The sequence below is a fragment of the Girardinichthys multiradiatus genome, chromosome 8 (assembly GCF_021462225.1).
Source record: "Girardinichthys multiradiatus isolate DD_20200921_A chromosome 8, DD_fGirMul_XY1, whole genome shotgun sequence".
NCBI classification, from domain to species: Eukaryota; Metazoa; Chordata; class Actinopteri; order Cyprinodontiformes; family Goodeidae; genus Girardinichthys; species Girardinichthys multiradiatus.
The window spans coordinates 41,099,855-41,110,602 of NC_061801.1; the positions used below are offsets into that span (position 1 = coordinate 41,099,855).

At 44.8% G+C, this 10,748-nt stretch overlaps 1 long non-coding RNA gene across 1 annotated transcript in view; it reads right to left on the reverse strand.

Moving 5' to 3' along the window:
- Positions 1-2,020, reverse strand: part of LOC124872473 — a 37,076-nt gene extending 35,056 nt beyond the window's left edge. The window contains exons 1-2 of the long non-coding RNA XR_007039298.1: positions 746-2,020; positions 571-643 (exon numbers count right to left, since the gene is read on the reverse strand). This is a non-coding gene — a long non-coding RNA (uncharacterized LOC124872473). The remainder of the gene's footprint in view (positions 1-570; positions 644-745) is intronic.
- Positions 2,021-10,748: the final 8,728 nt, after the last annotated feature.

Sequence of the window (10,748 nt, forward strand, 5' to 3'; positions counted from 1 at the left end):
GTGTCTAATCTTACCACCGTGGTCAACCATCAGGAGGGCTTGTTTATCTCATATAAAAAAGTCCAGCTCAGCTACTGGCGGTTTTCAGATCAACAACAACACAACAACAGGCTTGAAGGACACAAACTCTGGGCCAGTTTGTCCCCTACTAATGCCATTTTTTACCAGTAAATAAACCATTTCATAGTCAGATGTCAGCAACTTTGGACTACAAATGCTACCGTTTAACATCTACATATTAACACATTTTTAACATTTTCATAGTTAATGATGTAGATGATTATTAAAGAATAACTGAAGAATAATAACTGAGTAAACATTTTTCTTTTTTCTTTAACTTGGTGTGTTTTTACTGTCTACAGAAGGCTCAAACTCTAAAGAAGTTAAATGACCGTACAACTTGAGAACCTGGTGAAAACCAGATCATTTTATTATAACCTCAGGACTGTAAAATCACAGAACTGAAGGAATCTTTACTTTTATTTAAGCATGAGTCCACCTTCTTGTTCTTTAGCTGAGTGGTGATACTGATCTTGATATAAACCCAGATTATCTTCACCCCTCTCTTACTGTTGATGATCATCATCATGGAGCCTGCAGCTCTTCCTGGCAGCTTCAGCATGCTGGACACTCAGATCCACATCTGATGTGATCATAAAGGAAGGAAAGAAAGTCCATCAAACTTACTGGATATATTATTGGCACGCAGAGTTTGAATGCATGTCAATTGAATGTTAGATCCTACCAAATATTACATCCAGATCCAGGCAGTCGAATGCCATCAAGATATTGTTAAGATTGATCTTGTGATGATAACTGGATTCTTGTGCTGCTCCAATTTTAAGGTAGTTTGGTTCTGTTGTGGGGAGCTGAGTAGCATTAGAGACATTTGGTTCTGGAAAAATCCAGAATTTCAGTAATTCCCAGTAAGGATTCGCACATGTGTAAATGTAATAAAAAAACTTAAAAACTGAAACTGATTAAACTGAAAAAAAAGGCTGAATTTCTGATGTAAACTCATCTGGAGCTTCTGCTGCAGCTTTTAGATCAACATAACAGAGAATAAAACACGTTTATCATTAGAAACAGATCAGCTGTGCCACAGTAAAAAATATGATAAATATTCCATCAAGATGATTTTCTATTGGGTCATAACTAATCCAACTATCAACCTTCACATTAGTGTAATGCTTCTTAAACAAGAAAGGCAGATTTACCTTCTTATTTTCACTTGTTTAAGTATATAGAATGCTATTAATTATTCATTCTCTTTAAGCCACTGCATTTTGTTCTGGTGTTCAGTGTGGTAGACGGTCTCACTAGAAAATACAATGTGTTTGCCTAAAAGTATAAATGCATGTAGGAATACAATTATTTTATAAATAATACATGTGCATAAAAAGATTTCCCGAGAGTAAACTTCCAGGTTGAACCCTTTTCTGGTTCCTCTCTCTAACACCACCTGTAGGCCAAACCCTGTCATTTACACATGATACCACTGCACAGTTTAAAGGATGCTGCTGCCTTAGCTCTCATGCTGTCTTTGTCTTGTCCTTTTTGTTCTTGTCCATAATTTAGCCTTGTGTTCTGTTGGGATCCGGACCTGAAACCCAGTTTGTATAAAACTCTCTCTGTCCTTCAGTTTTTCCTCCTGTTTGTTGTATAAAATCAGAAAAGCTTCCTTCTCTGCTGCCTCTAGAAAGAAAATCTGTTTTCTTTTTCTCTGTCTGGGTCCCTGCTGCTTTGCTGAGCTGCTCCCCTCTTCCTCTTCCTCTTCCTCCTCCTCCTCCTCCCTTCCTGTGCCGGCTCTGTTTTCATTCCATCCTCCCCCCTCGTCTTCCCTCTAGAGAATAGGGGTCATTGCACAAATGATTACTCAGACCCCGGTCTCCATGGCAATGCTGCCGTGTAACGGGTGACAGGCATGCATCGAGCACAGCAAAGACGCCGATTAGTGAGCTGGCGGTGGAGAAAGCGAGCGCTGCCTTTGTGTGGCTTCGTTTTGCCTCCATTTTTTTGTGTTTTCTGGGTGTCTCCAGCTAACTGTGGTGGAGGGAGGGGAGGTGAAACAGAAAGAGAGCCGGCAAACATTCTGCTCACAGCCCTCCAGCTTTGTCTGCTCCTCTTTCCTTGCCTTCTGTTTCTGAATGAGGTCTGCTGTTAGTTTAATTCACAAACGGTTCCAACGGTCCAGTTCGAATACATCAGATCTGTTCAGAACAGACACCTTATTGTTCCCTGACGTGTGTGAAAAAGGAACAAGTACAGGAAGGATTAAATGATGCATCCTGGTGCAATAGGTTTATCTGGTTTCTATCTTTTACTCTCTTCTCTGGAAGCCAGATACCTGCTCTGTTTGTCCAAGATTACCCATAAAACTCTCTGGTGGTATCAGTCCATACAGACAGTTTAGCTGTTAGATGTTTGGAAGCTCCGGGCTTTTGGCTGTGCCTCGTAGACCAGTGGTTCCAAGAGTCGAGCTTGGTACCCCACTTTGAGTTTGGAGGGACTTGAGATAACCTTCAGGAATTAATTTGAATTTGAAAAAATGTCCTATTAGAATATTTTCAATATTATTGTAACAAGACAAAGAGCAGTCGTTATGTACGTCCATTGGCGTCCAGTTATCCTTGATTGGGGCAGAGGTAACTATTCCGGATGGGACACCCAGACATTCCTCTCTCCAGCTCCTCCTGTGGTGTTCCAAGCTGTTCCCAGGCCTGATAGTGTCACGGTGTGACATTTTGGACTTTCTTTGTGGTTTTTGGTTTGTGTCTTTTTATTGTTAGTTAATCCATTTGCCCATGTTTAGTCTATGCATTAGTTTCACCTGTTCCTTCTGTCTCCCTGCCTCCTTGTCTCACCTGTTCCCTCTTCCTTTGATTACCTGCCCTTAGTATATTAGTTAGTCTGGTTCATGTGTTGATTGCTGGTTCCTCGTCTCTCAACTCGGGTCTCTACCCTTGACTGCCATGTGTTCCATGTTCCTGCAGAGCTCGGAGATGTAAGTTTGGGACTTTGACTCTGGTTAACTCCTGCAGTGATTTCTGTTTTGTTTTGGATACCTCTGAATAAAGCTGAAGATCATTCAACATGCGGCTACCCAGCTCTTACCTGCACTTTGGTCCGACAACAAATATTAATGCGACAGATAGTCCCTTAGAGAGTTCTGGATTTATACACTGGTGCCAAAACAGGATCAAAGGTTCTGCTCTAAGCTCCCCATGAATGGCAAAGGTCCTTCTCTTTGATCTCAGGTAGAATAAGGTGACACTACAGAGCTGGTGCACCTTTTCCTACCAAACCTTTCCCTTCCACTCAACTTTCTATGAATAGGCTTGGATACAGCACTCTGTGAACAACCAGCTTCTTTAGCAGTGACCTTTTGTGGCTTCTCCTCCTAGCAGAGGCTGTCCATGACCGTCTTCTGAAAATCTGTCCAGTCAGCAGTCTTCTCCATGATCGTGTGTCCTACTGACCAAGACTGAGAGACCATCTAGAGGCTCAGGAAACCTTTGCAGGGGTTAAGGGCTAATTTGTTGATTAGGGTGACACCAGGAGTTTCCAATAATTAACTTTTTCACAATATACAAATTTTCAGAGGCATTCAGTTTTAGGTTTTTATTGTCTGTTAGCCATAATCATTAAAATTACAAGAAATAAACACTTGAAATATTTTCCTCTGACTCTTTCTGAAGAACTTTATCTCTTAACATTATAGAGACATTATAGTTCTGAATTTCCCACTGTGGGACAATAAAGGGTGTTTCTATTCCTCTAAGAGAGGTTTTTTCATTGCTGTGTGAGTATTTCTTTCCATTTTGAGAATATCTGGCACAGACACAAGCTTACAAAGATGCCGTCTGTATTTTCAACATTATTTCCAGACTACAGTGTGTTCCCGGCTGCATTGTGAGAGCATTTTTAGCTTGTGCAAGACTTGGTGTATCAGGTTACTCGTCAAACCGCCTGAGAAGCAAAACATTCCCATTCTGAGTCAGGACAGACAACGTTGCGTCTCGACAGCTGCTTCTCCTCCCTGGATGGAGACAGTGATGCAAATGTCTGAAAATGTGGTCTCAGAAAACAAATATCTTAAATTATTAGTGACTGGAAAGTTCTTTGCATTCCCAGAGATGTTAAATAAATGTTTTGTGGCTAATTAAGAGGCTTATTGACAATGTTTAGTGATAGAACTGTATGTTTGCATGATAAAGTTTGAGTCCCGGGTGTCTGCCAATGTTATGCTCTGGATGAGATGGTAAAAAGTGCAGTTGGTCTACAGTGGACCAAACTATCTATCTATCTATCTATCTATCTATCTATCTATCTATCTATCTATCTATCTATCTATCTACGAAACATTTCCGTGAGGAATCAACAAAAAAGGTGTATATATATATATATATATATATATAAAATAATAATATCAAAGATAATCAGATAAAATATAGTTATACAGTTTTCAAATGATGATTTCATCCATCCATCCATCATCTATCTATCCATCCATCCATCCATTGCGGTCATTGGGTGAGAGGTGGGGTATACCTCAGATAGACTGCCAGACCATCACACATCCAAACTAACCTGCCCCTCAACAGGGGTGAGAAGAACGTACGTGTGAAGTAAATATTAAAAGTTCTGTCTAAGTACTTGTCTATGTAATTCCACTTTATGCACGTGGCTGTCATGATTTTTACAGCCGACTTAACCCACATGCAGAGACTTTCAGAGAACTTTGTAAAAGGAATACGTTTTTATTGAAAAATGATCAGGAACAACAGGAGCGATGAGTCTAATCTTCCTTACTGTGAAAACGCAAAGAGAAAAGATAAATAGCTGAACCTCAGAAACATGAACCAACATAAACGTATCTTACTGGAGATTCTGGAATAACCCGCCAGGGAGAGAATAAATGTCAGGAAAGGAGTTCAGCTTGCCATGCACAGATTAGATCAGGAAGTAGCCTTAGCCACTACGGAGGACTGGAACAGATCAGGTAGGATTCACACCTGGAACAGGTAACAAAGCAAGTTAGAGTTCGCAACAACAGATCCTTCAAAAGATATCCATGGTAAAAATCATGCAAAGATTTCAGAGCCGGCCAGAAATTACCACGGAGGCAAAAACACTCAGGCAACCTTCCTCTATATGCTTCCCAGCTGATGAGTAGATGCACGACACCTGTCGCCTCAGGTACACTCCTACTGGCGGCACCTAGTGTCGAAAAGGTGTAAGCAGCAGGCAGCAGAACTCCAAATCCTGACACCACTTCCCCTCAACGGCCGCCTCCTGGCGGCCCAGAAGACGCTGCTTGGTGGGCCCGGAAATCCCGGATCAAAGAGGGATCAACAATGAAGGAACCCGGAACCCAGGAGCGATCCTCCGGACCATACCCCTCCCAGTCAACGAGGTACTGATGTCCACGTCCCTGTCGTCGAGAGGCCACAATGCGGCGAACAGAGTAGACAGGGTGGCCCTGAAAGTCCCGGGCGGGCGGAGGGGGCAAGGCCGGAGGGCAGAGCGTGCTGGTCTGAACAGGTTTCAACTGAGAAACGTGAAAAACAGGGTGAACACGGAGACTAGGAGGCAGACGAAGGCGAACAGATGCAGGACCCACGAGAGAATCAATTACATAGGGTCCGATGAACCTGGGAGAGAGCTTTCTGGACAGGGATTGAGTGGAATGTCCCGTGCGGCGAGCCAAACCTTTTGACCAGGGAGGTAACTAGGAGCAGGCAGTCTTCGACGGTCTGCATAGCGCTTGTTTCGGGCAGCTGTCTGGTGAAGCGCCCGGCTGGCGGCATTCCAAACCCGTTTACATCTCCGTATGTGGCGTTGTACAGTAGGAACCGTGATGTCCTTCTCCTCCGACGGGAACAACGGAGGTTGGTATCCCAACAAAACCTCAAAAGGTGAATAACCGGTGGCTGAGGAGACATTAGAGTTGTGGGCGTATTCGATCCACCCCAAGTGGTCACTCCATTCAGCGGGGCAGGTGGACGTCACGCACCGCAGGGCCACCTCCAACTCCTGGTTAAGGCGCTCCACCTGGCCGTTAGTTCGGGGATGATGACCGGAAGTTAGCGCCACCTTCGCCACTAGGGCTTCACAGAAATGTCTCCAGACACGGGAAGTAAACTGAGGGCCCCTGTCGGACAACAGGCAACAGGGGATGCCATGCAGGCGAAAAACATGTTTGACCATCAATTTAGCAGTTTGGAGGGCCGATGGCAGCTTTCTGAGAGGAACCAGGTGGCAGGCCTTGGAGAATCGGTCAATAATGGTCATAATAACAGTCATTCCGTGAGAACATGGTATACCGTGACGAAGTCCAAGGCCACATGGGACCAGGGTCGACCAGGGATTCTGAGAGGCTGAAGTAAGCCTGCAGAGGGTCGATTAGAAGACTTACTTCTAGCGCATGTGGCGCAGGCCGTCACGTACTCCTTGACGTCTTTGTGAAGGGACGGCCACCAATAGCGTCTGGTGATTGCGGCAATAGTCCTGCTGACACCAGGGTGAGCGAAGAACTTGGACGAATGAAACCAGCCAATCACTCTGGATCGCACTGATGCTGGAACATAGGTCCTTCCAGGAGGTCCAGTTCCTGGCCCAGGATCATCAGGGAGAGCTTGCCGCACCAAGTCCTCTATCTCCCAGGTTAAAGAGCCCACGGTACAGCTAGGCGGCAGGATAGACTCGGTATGTTTCTCTGTATCTTCAGGTTCAAATTGGCAGGATAGAGCGTCTGGTTTGATGTTCTTGGTACCTGGTCTAAAAGAAATAGACAGATTAAATCGAGAAAAGAAAAGAGACCAACGTGATTGACGTGCATTGAGACGCTTAGCTGACTGAAGGTATGACAGATTTTTATGGTCTGTCCAGACCAACACAGGATGTTCAGCGCCCTCCAGCCAATGCCTCCACTCCTCTAGGGCCAACTTATTGGCCAGCAACTCTCTGTCTCCAACCTGGTAGTTTCGTTCAGCAGGGGTCAATCGACAGGAGAAAAAGGCGCATGGATGAAGCCTTCCATTCCGATTAGAAAGCTGGGAGAGCACCGCTCCCACCCCAGTATCCGAGGCGGCTACTTCCAGGGTAAACTGTTTCGTAGAATCTGGATGGATCAGAACAGGCGCTTGGGAGAACAGTCTTTTCAGCCGGGTGAAGGCGGTCTCAGCCTCCAAACCCCAGCTGAAGGTCGTCTTTGTGGAAGTTAGCGCATTCAATGGGGCCGCCACCTGGCTGTAATTCCTAATAAATCTTCGGTAGAAGTTGGCAAACCCCAAGAACTGCTGCAACTTCTTCCTCGAGTCAGGTACTGGCCAGTCCATTACTGCTCGGACCTTTCCTGGGTCGGCACGAACCTGTCCCTCCTCCAGAACAAAACCCAGGAAACTGATGGTTGACTGATGGAAGTCGCACTTTTCCATCTTAACAAACAGTCTGTTTTCAAGGAGACGCTGAAGAACCTGTCTCACATGGTGGTGGTGTTCCGCTAGACTCCTGGAAAAATTTTTAATATCGTCCAGGTACACAAATACAAAAATATTCAAAAAATCTCTCAACACGTCGTTGACAAGAGCTTGAAAAACTGCTGTGGCATTACTTAGGCCAAAAGGCATCACCAAGTACTCAAAATGCCCCAGAGGAGTCTTAAATGCTGTCTTCCACTCATCTCCCTGGCAGATTCTGACTAAGTGGTAGGCATTTCTGAGGTCCAGCTTAGAGAAAACAACAGCGCCATGTACAGGCTCAAACGCAGATGCTAGCTGAGGAAGAGGATATTTGTTTTTAACAGTAATCGCGTTCAAACCCCTGTAATCTATACAAGGGCGTAAACCTCCATCTTTCTTCCCCAGAAGAAACCTGCCCTTAAGGAGACGAAAAGGGACGAATAACCCCAGCAGCTTTAGACTCAGCAATATATTTTTCCATTACTTTTCTTTCCGTCCCGGAAATGCTGTAGAGCCGGCTGGAGGGTAAAGGGGCACCAGGAAGAAGATTAATAGCACAGTCGTATGGTCGATGAGGCGGTAGAGACAGGGCCCGAGACTTGCTAAAGACCATCTTAAGATCATGATACTCGGGGGGGAACTCTGGTTAAGTCTGAGAGTTCCTCCTCCATACCTTCCTCACCAGGAGTTGTAGGACAGATGGCTGACTGTAAACATGAATTGAGACATCCCTCAGACCACGCTTCTACCCGTAATTCTGCCCAATTTATGTGGGGATTATGGTGCTGGAGCCAGGGAAAACCAAGTACTAACGTACTCTGAGCTATGGGAAAAACAAAAAAAGATACCTTTTCTTGGTGATTACCGGACAAAACAAGCTCTAGAGGCAGTGTTTGATGGGTGATCTCATGAAGAGATAAACCATCCAAGGCCAAAACCCGACGTGGCTGGGTCAATCTTTCTGTGGGAATCCCTTTCTTTGAAACAAAATCAAAATCAATCAAGTTCAGATCACAACCTGAGTCAACTAGGGCAGATAAAACCTCAGAGTGATGGTTCACAAACAAAGTAGCCAGTAACGTGAAGCGTGGGGTCTTACTACTGGAGGATCAGTCCGTCGGTTGCCCCATCACAGCCGATGGACCCGCCCTTTTGGCCGAACCGGACAACCGGAAATAAAATGGTCGGAAGCACCACAATAGAAGCACTGGTTGGCCTCTCGACGTCGTTGTTGTTCTCCAGGCAGAAAGCTAGCTCTCCCAATCTGCATAGGTTCGGTCTCGGGGTGGCGGATTTGAGGCCCTAATGACACTGGTAACGGGGACGGAGGAAACGGAGAGGTTCGCTCCAACGCTCTCTCGGAGCGATTCCTCCTCCTTTCCTGTAGGCGAGAATCAATGCGGATAGCTAAATCAATGTACTTATCTAATTCTTCTGGTTCATCTACAAGGACTAGTTCGTCCTTTATGGGCTCGTTCAAAGACTGGAAAAACACCGCCTTTAACGCGCTTGCGTTCCAGCCTGAGGATACAGCTAATGTACGAAAGTCGATAGAAAAGTCCGCTAAAGGACAATTCTGCTGTTTCAACGCCCACAATTTGCGGGCAATACAGGACTGATCTGAAGCTACATCAAACGTCTGTTTAAACTCCTTAATGAAATCCTCATATGACAACCCGAAACCAGTGCAGTTGGAAAACCTTGCCTCCGCCCATCGGAGCGCCCTTCCAGTTAACAAACTCAAAACATAAGATATCTTACCCTCAGCATGCAAAAAAGCTCGAGGTGACTGATTAAACACCAACCTACACTGAAGTAAAAAACCACGACATCCACCCATCTCTCCGGAAAACCTTTCAGGATGAGGAGAAGAAACATCTCGAAAAGGTGGTGGATGTTGGGCCTTCAGTGGCTCAGCAGCACCCCCAATGGGTGCGGCAGACTCAGAACTACAAGCACCTTGAAACAGTGATGCCAAATGTTCCAGCTGCTGGTTTGTTTGCAGCTGTCTATCTAGGAGGGTTTGGAGAGTAGAACTGTGCATATGAATTTGCTGACTATGTTCAGCTAAAGTTCTCTGAAGGTTCTCCGCTGGGTTAGGCTGGCCTGAGTGTTCTGTCATGATTTTTACAGCCGACTTAACCCACATGCAGAGACTCTCAGAGAACTTTGTAAAAGGAATACATTTTTATTAAAAGATGATCAGGAACAACAGGAGCGACGAGTCTAATCTTCCTTACTGTGAAAACGCAAAGAGAAAAGATAAATAGCTGAACCTCAGAAACATGAACCAACATAAACGTATCTTACTGGAGATTCTGGAATAACTCGCCAGGGAGAGAATAAATGTCAGGAAAGGAGTTCAGCTTGCCATGCACAGATTAGATCAGGAAGTAGCCTTAGCCACTACGGAGGACTGGAACAGATCAGGTAGGATTCACACCTGGAACAGGTAACAAAGCAAGTTAGAGTTTGCAACAACAGATCCTTCAAAAGATATCCATGGTAAAAATCATGCAAAGATTTCAGAGCCGGCCAGAAATTACCACGGAGGCAAAAACACTCAGGTGCCGAGGTGTTGGCAACCTTCCTCTATATGCTTCCCAGCTGATGAGTAGATGCACGACACCTGTCGCCTCAGGTACACTCCTACTGGCGGCACCTAGTGTCGAAAAGGTGTAAGCAGCAGGCAGCAGAACTCCAAATCCTGACAGTGGCTTTGGAAACCTTAGAAAAAATCTAAATTCAGAGACATATTTAAACCTAAAAAAAGTAACGCAATAGTTGCTTTCCATTAACTAGTTACTTTTATAGTAGAGTAACTCCGTTAATTTTCAGGAGAAGTAACTAGTAGCTATAACTAATTATTTTTATAAAGTAACTTGTCCAACACGGCTGTTAACATTAGATTCATTAGATCAGGCTTACTGTAGATGTTTGTTGCTCCACAGAATCGAACAATAGGCAACACACAGAAAAGCTTAGAGCCTCTGCCACAGTGTGTGCCGCCATTAGAGTCTGAATCGCCATTGCTAGTTGAACAGCTCGTCCATTTATTTATTTCAGCATCTTACCAGATACACATAAAACATCCAAATCGGTTGATAGCACCTTGCTGCTTCAGCCCCTTCAGGGTGGAACACCTAACCCAACAAGGAAGGGTTCCTACCAGATATATGACCGCTAATTACCCATGAGTCCTGATCAATTACTTCACCTTCTGCTCCTTCATATCACTGGATGACACTTAGGAGATCGAACAGTGTTTCTTTTTCGTTTAAGCTG